Raw genomic sequence first — 12,322 nt, forward strand, 5'->3', positions numbered from 1 at the left:
TATCATCACACCAAATATTAATTTGCATAAGAAGTATTTCAAAACAAAACAAAAAAACATATTAAATATATTTACAATCCTGTGTTCACATAAAATGCTAGAAACTTAGGATTTTTTTTTCTACCTTTTGGCCTCATTTTTGTTGGCACTCAGTAGTAGAGAGTGATCGGTCTACAATTATCTTTTTTATGACCTGAAAAACCCTGTAATTTTCTTTCCATTTATGAGATTTCACTCAAACTGTTCATTTGAAACAATATAAAAAGGTCTAAGGTTACCAGCCCTATTCTTTAGTTTCACACACACTTCTTCACTTGTAGCGTCTTTTCTTTCTTCTATTTTTTTTAATTAATACTTTTATTGGTACATTTTTCATTTTGTGTTTTTGCATGTGTTAGTAAGTGAAACATATAATAATAATAATTTTACAGTAATTTGTTTGTAAATTGGAACAGCTCTGGCTCATAACTTTCCAAACTCAAAGGTCAAGCTGCAGATGACCTTTTGCATTTTCTTTGCATCGCCTTGAGTCCTGACCCGGGCACATGGCTAAATACACTCCTATATTTGTGTTTGTCTCATGCACTTTTGCTTCTTTTGTCTTGTGCAGTCACTGCAGAGTTAACGGAGGAGAAGTGCAGCAGCGGGAGAGCCTGCAGCTTCAGGCCGCCCTTCATGGCGTTTCTCCCTTCGACTTCCGCTGACTGCAGTTTCTTTGTCCAAATTGTCCAAATATGCATCATATTTAACTTTTTAGATTTTTTTTTTTTTTTTTTTTTTTTTTTTGTAGTTTTATATTTAGGAGATTACCAGTAGTTTAACATAATTAACCTACAGCGTGGTTGTTGTTGTTGTTGTTGTTTTTTTAACTCTTTGTCAGGAACTACATCATTAATCTTTTTTTATTTTATTTTATTTTTTATTTATTTTTTCAAAAATCACTTGAGTTGATTTTGACTTTACAAAACTAATCACAGCTAATTACCTTATAAAACAGATGCGTGCAAGATTTTTCTGTGATCCACGGAGGTCACGCGGCCCACAGCGTTCCTCTCGCTTGCCAAGTCGCCCCGTCTTGCTTTATGGTAGTTTTACAAAATCTATATAGGAAATTTCTATCGGAACCTCACACACACACTCTCTCTTTTTCTCTCTCTCACACACACGCACACACACATGCGCTATATTTTGCTGTGTTTGGCATTCACGGCCATTCCTTTTCCTTAAACAGAATAGTCCGTGGAAACCAGGCAAGATTCCTTTCTCCGCGTGCGTGTTGTTTCAGGGCCCTCTGAGCTGCCGAGATGGCCAGAAACACAAACTCTTTCACAAATTATCATCCCTACTGATTCTCCTTCTAGAAAAAACTCTGATGCCATCATCAGACTGTCTTTTCTCTCTCGCCTTGGCTGATCTTGACCTCTGTGTGCGTGTCAAATAGATATTTTCATGATCAATGCACAGAGTTCATTTGATGAGCTCCGTAAAACAACTCCTGCGGCCCTATTGCATATTTAGTGCAGATAATTTTCCGAGCCCGCTGGTATGAGACAGAGGTCCGCATCGAGTTTCCTCTTTCTTTCTTTTTCCATTAATTAAAATTAATTGGCAGCAGATCCTCTCACGCGAGCGCACCGCACGGACGCGCGTGTTGCCATATGCGCGCGGTCCATATTGATCTGCTGCGGGTCTGCTGCTGGACATCAAGTAGCTACAGATAAATTTTACCAAAGCGTTTAGATGATATTGAGTTAAACAGTAGTCAGAAATATGAACTTCAGCTTCATCTCGCAGATGACGGATGGTGTCGTGCGCAACGACATCAAGTGAACTCGGAGATCGCAGTTGTCTAAATAATTCACAAATCAAAAGAAAGAAAACATTCAAATCTGATGCAAACAATCACGCATGTATTATTAATGCGGGTAAAAGCTTTGTTGGAATGGCCACGCAGGGTTGACGGACCCCGAGCAGCCAAAAGGCGCTCTCGCCAAACATCACCAGGAGGCTGGTTATGGCGTTGTTTCATATCGTTGCGACCGAAGTGCACTTGCATGAAGCTTTAATGCGTTAATTAAAACTTTTATGCGCTGCGTTTTGAAATCAATTATTTCAGACTCCGGTTAAATCCCGTTTTATCCTGTTGAGATAAGCCCTTAATGCGGACTGGGGCGCGTTTTGGCGTGCGTCACCAACTTCTGAAGGTCTGCCGCAAACTCGGTGATGTTTAACAATGTGCAAGAGACTGCAGTTTGCACACAAAAGTTCCTATTTGCTCGCCGGATTCTCTCTGTAAACGTTTCATGTCCGATTGTATTCCTCTTCTAAGTGTTTCAAATTTGGAGATCAAATGAGTGTTTGAAATTCTCTCTGTGCAATTTGGCAAAACTGTTGAAAGAACGAGGGTAAAAACTAGCCTCTGCGGTAGTCATAGCAACAGAAAAATGTGTAAGTTTTATAGAGTATAATCGACACAGCTCGTTCTTTCAAATATAAAATAATATATTTTTTTTCATATGTGTGACATTGTGCATGGATGTGCGAAAATCTAAAGTTGATTTGAATTATAACGTATAAATTCCCCCAAATCTACCTTAGTATCTTCTTCAAAGGTGTTATCTAGTCATATTTTTTCTGTCAAATAACTGGGTACAGACAGCAAGCTCGTTAAAGAATTGTTTACTTCCATTGTTGTATTTCACAAAAGTGCAAACTTTTTAAAGGTTACAGACACACCTCTTTCTGTAAAATCCATCCAACTTACTTTTGACGTACTGTCACTTTTAGAACACCATGTCATAGTCAATTCTGTGTTTTTTGCTGCTTTCACCATTTACTGGGGATAAAGCATAAGGGAATATGGCAAAAGAGTTCTTTTAAGTGTATCCATTTGTATTATTTTTTTAGGGCTTGAATGTTGTCTTTAATTATGGTTTTTAAATTAAATTTCCACAATATAGGTTCATATTTGTGTTCTGTTTAGTAATGTTAGCAATCAACATGATTCTGGTTCCTATTAAGATGTTATCATCTTATATATACAAAAAGCAGTGCAAGATATTTCTCATTAAGGTTTTTTTTCTAAAACTGTTATATTTTATGAAATCCTGCTCTCTAAATCTTTTTGTCATTAGTTTCATAGAGAAACAAATACGCCAATAGATAGTGTCACTCACTAAAGACCCCCCACTCCCTTACCTACTCGCTAATTCTGCTCAAGGTGTATTTTAGTTGATGACATGACAATAGGTGCAAAAAGCAAGCGAATCAACTTACACAATGCAACATTGTGGACTATGCTCTTTGCCAGATTCAGACGTAGATCCTGTAAAATCTGTGAGCCAGACCTGCAGTCTGTCCTCTTTACGGAGCATTTCCATGTGTTTTATTGTTGCCAAATCTTCCTGAAATCCATGCAGTGTTTGTACATATAGCTAAAATATGTTTGCTGCTGCTGTACAGAATATAAGTAAACACATCTGAAGGAGGAGGGAATAATGAAGAAAAAAAACTAAATGAACGACACCTTCGGCTTGTCTCAAGATGTTTTAGAGGTGCTAGATTTCATCTGGATCAGTGATTTTGAACAAAAATAAACTTGCTGCGTTGGTCTGTAGGTGACAAGCTGTGTTTGATCGAATTTGCAGAAAAAGGGTAGCTTTTTCTTCTTTTTTTTTTTTAGAGCTCTTAATTTTTTGAGGCCTGGAGCTCACCGTATGACCATTCACATCTTTTGATATGTTTTATGTTCCTGGCTCAGTTTTTTGACAAGGAATCTCCTACGTCAACCCTCAGTTCTGGTTTCACTGGGAATGGACAGCGCCGGTGCTGGTGTAAGCCGAGGTGGGCCTGCACGATCTGGTAACATAGCGGCCAGCACCAGCATCACTTTGCACCGGCACACACAAAAACACACAGTTACATACATGCACCTCTAATTCTAAATTGGTAGGAATAGCACAGGCAGAAGGAGAATAGCCTTTTTGGTTTAGTGGACAGTAAGCTGGGAGGAACTGGTCTGTTGACTGCAGGCCCACAGGCAGGTGGTGGGTTGCACACAGAACCCGGGGGTACACGGTGTTCTTTTTACTTATTCATCCTTTCTGCCGGAGGCGGATCAGGTCCACCTTATACCATTTTGGCCAACAGCGAGAGCTTGTAGGCAGGAATGGAGGAAAAGAGAGCAGCGAAGTGGGAAGGACATGTGTCAATATTAGCTGAACAGTGACTAAATACAGCTTGATTGCAAGAGAAGAAAAAAAAATACTAATCTTGATTTGCGAGTCATGAATTGACTCCTTCCCAAGCTCAGTTTCAATATTTGAAATCTGTTCAAACTAAACATGTCATATTTTATTTGTACCTAGAAAAGAAATGCTTTTAAGCTGGCCTGTGAGATAAACCTTACTGCAGCGTGTGGACGGACCTCCTCTGCCTGAGTGTGTTTGGGTGAAAGTGTTTGAATCTGCCTCCGAGGTTGGCTAAATCCAACTCTGCGGCTCTCTGCTTATCCCTTATCTGTGCAGTCTCCCTGACTGCCCATAGAAAATGGATTCATCATGCTCCACCGAGGCGGTTGGCATTGCAGGGTAATAGGTGGCTGTCCCATGGATGGATGGGCTTGTGTTCGTGTGGCTGGATTGTTGTCCCCCCCCCTCTTCTTTTGCCCCCTTTGCCTGCTAGTGTGGATTAGGTTTCGGCTGATCTGTGGCCAGCGGAAACAGGCAGCCCCGATGGCGGACTTGTGGTGGCCTGAGATATAGCTGGCCACATGCATACATGCCATGCTCAGTAGAAGAAGAAAAATGAAATTACCTAATGTTTGCTTTTTATGTTAAATCTTGAGAACGCCACAGTTAGGACATTAAAGATATCGTTCCAAATTTTGAAGTGAGGTTCTTTTCAAATTTATGAGCAGATCTGCATAGCTTACACTGGGCTGAAATGTTCTATTCTAATAGCAAGACAAGATGATGTTTGGTTTTAGGCTTATCAGAGTGACACAAGACAGGATTTTAAGGGTCTTTATTCTAATAACTTTATCAACTGAGGTAAGGCATGTAGCTCCCAAAAGTTACATTCAATTCCAAGACTGGAAACGATCGTGGCAGATGGAATTTTTACTGAGGCCGATTCTGCTGGAGGTTTTTCCCTGTTAAAAGGGAGTTTTTCTTCTCTGGTGTCGCTACATGCATGCTCGGTATGAGGAATTGTTGTAAAGTCAACAACACAATGCAAGCGATTTTCTGCTGTTTCTATGTGCACGTCCAGGAGAAATAATTCTGCAAATCAAACCCTTAATGCAAGCTGGTGCTGGGTTTCCTTAGGGAGAAAGTTTTGAAACTATTCTGAGAAACTAACGAAGCTTACTGTACAGTTTGATAACTAGAATGTCATTTTTAGTAAAGTACTTTGAGACTACATTTGCTATGAATTGGCGCTTTATAAAAAAATGAATTGAACTGAAATAAAATACAGAAAATAAGAATAAGAAAGCATTTAAAAAAAAAAAAAAAAAGCATAAATATAGCTTTGCTGGAGAAAACATAACAAAAAGTTGCAGATATGTCTGAAAAGGGTGCATGTGGAGACAGCCATTGGACACTGTCCATGTGCGTTGCCTGTAAGCTTCTCAGACAAATGCAGAATGTCAAGCTGAATGTCTTAACTGAGGCTCAAAATAATGACTTCCATTCGCTTCATCAGATGAAGTAATGCTGATTCAGCACCTAAATAGCGCTTTTGGACGAGAGACTTAATTTGGACCAAAAGTGTTGCATCATTTTAAAGTTGTATGAATTCATGGCAAGAAATCTCTTTGCACCCCTGTTTCCTGTTGTGTTTTCGTTTTGTATCTAAAACTAACAGGTAACTTGAAAGGCGCTAAGCGTGAAGCACACGTTTATCCTCTTTAAAAATATATCACAGTAGAATAAACAAACATTTTGTTGTTTGCTACACTTCATTACAATTATATGATTTTAACAGGAATAAACATTTAGTTGTCGGAATGAGTTTCACGTGGGAAGATCTTCGGTGGCAACTGTCCCCAATATCCACTTACAGTATAAGTAATTAGTGGCTTCTCTGCAAATAAAATTCAAATGTGACTGCTTAAACATTCGTAAAATTACATTTGCTAGTTAGCTAAATGCCTATTAGCTGTGTGTTCCATTCTCAGTACGTATTTCACACATGAAAATCGTTAGTGGTGTACCACCATCAAACTCCATTTCCTGTGTAAATATTCATTGGTTTCTATGTATAGAACCTCCAATTAACAAACTGCTAACGTTGTTTTTGAGACTCGAATTGCTTGAAGATGATAAAGCTTGTGTGTCAACTGTTAGTTTCTGTTTTGGGACCAACTAATCTGAACTTGTACTAAATAAAAATGCCAAGAGTTATCTGCTGCAAGTAAGATATTGACAGCTTGCAACTTTCCAACAAAACCTCACCTGAAAAATCCAGAACTATCCCTTCAAGGCTAAAGAGTTCTGCAACTAGAGCTTCAACATCACTTGGGGGTGGAGGAGACCATGAGAGGGTGGGAAAACACAGAATGTCAATAAAGAATGAAGGGATGGGAATATGCTAGAGCAAACAAACTGCAGTTCATTTCTCATAGCTACTTGAGACAGACTCCCCTTCATCTTCATCCTCCTCCTCCACCCCTGCCACCTCCTCAATTAGCTCCCTTTAAAAGAAGGAGCGACGGTTGGTGAAGATCTGCATTGTGGAAGGATGAGCTTCAGTTGTTGTTGTTGTTGTTTGTCTCTCTTTGTCTGTCTCCATCCCCCTCCCCAGTGACTCGTTGGTGTGTTTTTCACTCGTTTTTTTGATTTTCTCAGAGGCTTCTTTTTTTGTGGGGGTAACCCCACTGAATGGGACAATGCAGCCTAGCGTGAAATTAAAGCTCTTAGTTAGTTTGCAGTTGTTCAAAAGAGGATTTTACACATGCATGCTTTCATCACCCTCCCATACGCTATAGATATAGCTAATTAGAGGAAGTACACCCTATGTCGAGCTACGAGAGCCCAATTAAAAAGAGTAGGGTAGCTCCAGTGTGTGAAATTTAGGCCATATTTGCTCAGTGGATGTAGATCTACTGCCTTTTCTGTGATGTCTTCACTTTTAAAATAGGTGAAACGACCAAGACATTTCCATAAATGTGTTACGTACAAGGTAGAAAAATCTCAGGAAACTGGTTGTAACAAGCATTTAGATGATTCAGCAAAGAAAGCTGACTCTGACTCTTGCAGGTTTCATTCTGGAAGAAGTCTTCCCCAAAACGTCTGTCAGGCAATAACACATCACAGCTTTCATTGTTCTTGTCAACATCATTTATTTCTGCATTTTAATTGTAAAACACTGAGAAAAGCATGAATGACTGTTGTTTTGATTTGTCAAATTAGAACTCTCCTGCAGACATACAATATGGGACTAGCTTCATCATTCAGCCTATTTGACAGCCTGACCAGAACTGATCCTAAAAAAAAAAAAAAAAAAAAATCTAAAGTAATCAGGCCATCTGTAAACTAACATTTCATGGTGGTAGGTCTTATTGTGTTAAAAGGCTGGCTCTGATGCACAAAGGCAAAACTAGAAGACCCTGTTTATGCTGAATGAAACCACAGTGAATGCTGGCCTTCCTCAGCTTACACATGTGGCCAGCAAACATCCCTGAGTTCAAGTACAGTTGAACTCTTAGTGTTACGATACATACAATGTGCTACCCATTCATTAGCAATTGTGAAACTTTTAAAATAAATTATGGACTCAAAATGTTGGAGAGATATTGTGTACTTTCTCACAGTACACAATACACTGTCTTCACCTTACTTTGCATTAGTTTCTTAAGTTTATTTAATCAAGCAAAGCACATAAGACAGTTACATAATAAAACAATGTAACAGTTGTTTTACACGAAAGTTTTCTGGCCAAAGGCTAATCTGGAAACCCAGTCATAGGATACGCTATTTCATCTTCTTTAAAAACACTCAGTCTTTTTGAGTCCCACCCATATATACCAGTTATGCACATCACTGTTGCAAGATCCATTAAACTTTGACTCAAATGTTGCAATGATAACACTACTTAATCAAATACAGATAATTTGAAATGCATACTCTTCACTCACCTTGGCATGTTGGATGCTTGAAACTGCAAGTGAAATTAATGACCAGATTTACTTTTTGATTTATTCAGCTAATATTAACTGGCCATGTGGAATCTCTCATACGGCATTGAAATAACACACCCACATCGTCAGCTGCTGCTTTAATATAAGAAAAAAGTTAAGTGGTGGCAACGGCACAAATAAAGTTCCCCGTGCTGACACAGCTCGACATTAACGCCAGATCCTTGATCCCAATACAAACACACTAAAGTAAATAAAAGTTGGAGTTTTCTATATTTTTCTGTGTGATATTTCTCTGCTGTTGCTTTACCAGAGCTGTCAATTATTGTAGAGGGTACTAAATCAGTAAATCAAGTGATAAGTTGAGTTCATTTTAGAATAAGCTGTTTTCCACCATTGAAATGAACCACATTACTTTAGATTATGTATTTTTTCTCAACCGCGTCTCTATACTTTGCCAGAAATGATTTTACTACTCATTCAAATGATTGAAATATCAAATCAGTGTCTTAATGAGTTTTCCAAAAGCCTGCAAATGGGCAATAATTCAAATAAGCTTTGTTGACACTTCAAACCATCTGAAACATGTAGACAGAAACTGGGAAACGCTGCTTCAGGAAGTGGTGACTTTTCAGATTATTTTAATAAACTGTTCTCTTACTGACTTGTTTCAGCTTGCTTAATGAAATACATTGGACCTAACTATTGACAATTCATCTTTAAAGAAAAATGGATGTTAGAACGTTTTGCTAAATTAAGTTGGTTTAGAGACCAGGGCAACTATTTGGTATGGAGCTCTGCTTTGCTGCATTTTTGAAACCAAAGTAAAACAGTCATAGTAATAATATATTCTATCTACATCTACCTGAGTAAAGTTTTTGTTGTTCTGCTGCTCCTCTTCATTGAGCTTTCTCACTCACCATAGAGTGCTATCAAGGTTTCTTTGAATATATGTTCAGAAAGAAGCCACGGCACAGAAAAATCCCTAACTCAGGGACATTACATGAAGAGTAGTGTGGACACACCAACATATGGGTATAATGTTTGGTGTCCCCACAGGTGTTGCTACACGTGTTGGGTTGCAAGCTTTTCTAAAAGTAATCCCAGAAGAGCATATCCAATAGGCGGTGACATGACAGGTGATGTGTTGGGGCTTTCCTTCCCAGAAGCATAAAAACAACACAACTGACAAAACAGCTTGTTTGTTTGTTTGTATTTAAATTGTAAAAACTGTATTTGATACTGCATGTTTTTACTGAGGACTTGCATTTGTCTTCAACTTAACAATCAAGGTGCAGCATTTATTTGGAAGGTTTTTAAGTTGCACTAAGTCCATGGTTACTTGTTAAAACGAATCAGACTTTGTTTTTTTAGATGAGGGTTAAGCAATATTGCACAAGAACGTACTGGCCAGGCTACTAAAAATTTAGTTCATGAGATGTTTTCACATCCCTTACCCTCATCCTATTGAGTGTGGCAAACTTAAGTCTTCCTCAAGCTGTTTTTGTTGCACCTTCTCAGTTTGTTCCACACTAGAAAGTGTTGTTGTCAGTGTGACCCTGTGCATTTTTAGGAGCATCTAAGAGAAATAGACCACAGTGTCCGGTCATATGAATTCTCCATGTCATGGATTTCCAATTAAAAATTCCTACTTTGTAATTGCTGAACAATTTTTACTGAAATAAATGATGAATTTCATTTTCAAAATGGGAGATGATCCTGTTGCAAGAAAACATAATTTTTTTTTAAGGCTTGATACGTTCAAGAGTACAAATAATTATACAAGGTGCTGTTAAAAGCATAATATAAATACACAAACCAAGCTTCACACAAATAAGTTGTTTTGATTAGTAGTTTAGGTTAAAATCTTTCATTTAGGTTTTGTATGGTTAAGTCATTTTAAAGTTTGCAGACGTGCTTTAGCGGCTTGCCAAGGCCGTTTATTTTTGTCTATGCTGTGCGTCTTTTTGCGTTTGATTCTGGACATAAGTGCACAAACATTTCTCAAATCAAAAACTATTTCCCCTATTAAAAGAGTAAAACCAACAGCCTGATCACAGAGATCTGTGGTCCCATTACCAGCCAATGAATCCAGTTAGCTAGTCAGACTTTGTGGAACAAAGTGTGCTTCTCTATGATTCCCCAGCCCTCCCTCCTCCCCCCTAACTGTTGCTTAGGGCACTGGCAGCTTGCCAAGGGTGGAAAAATCTATAAGCCATTGCGTAATATACCATATCTTTACCTTGTTTGAACCCTGCGCAAGAATCACAGCTGTGTGAGCACAGAGAAATGAGGGACCAGGAGAGACAGACAGACAGACAGAGACAGACAGACAGACGGAGGGAAACGTAAAGTCACTTCTTTGTGGCTGGTTTTCAGGGCTTGCCCTCATAAAAACATTTTCACTCCAGTTGGATTGAATGGTGTTGACTGAAAATTTGTCTAACTGGTGTGAGGAAGGTTAGTCTATTGGAGCTTTTTGTCTCCAGTAAAGCAATATGATATATACCACTTTTATCAAATACAAATCAGATCAATTTAGAGTTTTCCATCCATTGCAACAAAACTGGGAGATCAAAATTGGAACAATGAGTTAGCTCAGTATATTATCAGCTGCTGCTGGAGTTACTCAGGCCTCGTGCATGTCTGTAGAAAGGAAATTAGATTTCAGACTGAATTAAAAACTGTCAGTCCTTTCATGTTTGGCACTCTTCCTTTTATTCACAGATATTTATCTGGTGTGTTTGTACGCAGGCATCTCACTCTGTGTCAGTCCACACCTGAAGCTTCTTTGGGAACTCAGAGTGTTTAAACTCCTGAGGGAAGGAAATGTTTTTATTGGATGCCTTCAAACAGGGTCAGAGTTGCTCACTTTCACTCTGTCCTGCTGAGTGTGTAACCTCGCTGGTGTCGCTGCTGTTATGACTCCTATCTAACTCACACAAGATAGTTATGTTTCCATTAAGAGGCCTTATGAGCACAGCACAGGTCAGAAGTTACCTTATTTAGCTCATAGGTGTGAATATCAATAAATCTGAGATTTTACTGATTTATTGGAGGCATTATTTAGAAAGGAGTGGCCTGATATACAACAAGCCGCTTTAGTAATTTCTATAATCAAGAAATGTCTGTTCAAGTTTCAGTTTATAGATTTTCTCCAATTTGCACTGGGCCACTTTACAAACTCCCAGTTGTGGTGAACTTGAAGAATTTGGAGGCAGTCCTTCATAATTCCACCCTATTTATTCAGTGTATCATTACCACAGGCAGGAAAATATGATGCTACCACCACCGTTCTTTATGCATACTGCATTCCTGCAGTTTTGTTAGGTTTGGATAACTTTCAGTCATGTTGAAAAGCATTGACTATGCAGCAGGTGCTTCTTTCATGGGTGGGACTCCATTAAGCATGAACTCACTTCACTCCAGGCCACAGCACTGAAGCTCCTCATCATATAAAGAAAAAATGTGGGATTATATGGTCAAAACTTGGACACAACCGGGTGTTCCAACAGGAAAATAATCCCAAACACAAACCAAAACTTCTTGTGTAATTGATAAAGCAGACTCCCTCTGACCTCAACACAGGAAAGTCTTTGACCAAGAAACTAACCTTTAAGTTAACTCTACCATGTCCAATACGGGGAGATGTTAAATATCCAGTCAGATTAACATCAGATTCTTGCTGAAAGTTTAAAAAGATCAAAAAGTTAGTGGAGCTGCATGTATATATTTGAGTCTGTATAATTTTGACTCTAGGTGGATTAGGAATAAAAAAAAATTGTTAATTTCAATCTTGTGCACCTCGTACTTGTTTTTAAAATCCATTAAGGTATCGTTGTGTATTATCGCTTGCTTTAAACGGTTTTAATGTATCCTTAAAGGCCCATTCCATTTATGCCGATAATGAGCGTATGTGGACTTCCTACTGGCACCGTCCAGTGAGCTTTGGTCTTTGCAGTCACAGGGTACTCAGCGTGTGTTAGAGTCCTCTCTATATGACATGGTAAGACTGATTCTTTTTATGGTAGTGATTTCTGTTAAATGGCCACTAATGACTACTGATAATCCCCACATGCAGCTAAGCACCCTGGAATCACCAGCAGGCTGTTGTTTGTTAATGCTCCACTAAAAACTAAAACACATGCAGATGTGTGTGGGGCTTAACCGCAAACCCAGTTG

General features: G+C 38.7%; 1 protein-coding gene across 23 annotated transcripts in view; it reads left to right on the top strand.

The window, feature by feature from the left end:
* The window catches only part of LOC122829959 (nuclear factor 1 X-type-like), a 125,519-nt gene that overhangs the window by 18,497 nt on the left and 94,700 nt on the right, over window positions 1–12,322 (top strand). The window lies entirely within an intron of this gene.

This window comes from Gambusia affinis, linkage group LG04, assembly GCF_019740435.1.
Source record: "Gambusia affinis linkage group LG04, SWU_Gaff_1.0, whole genome shotgun sequence".
In the NCBI taxonomy this organism is placed as follows: domain Eukaryota; kingdom Metazoa; phylum Chordata; class Actinopteri; order Cyprinodontiformes; family Poeciliidae; genus Gambusia; species Gambusia affinis.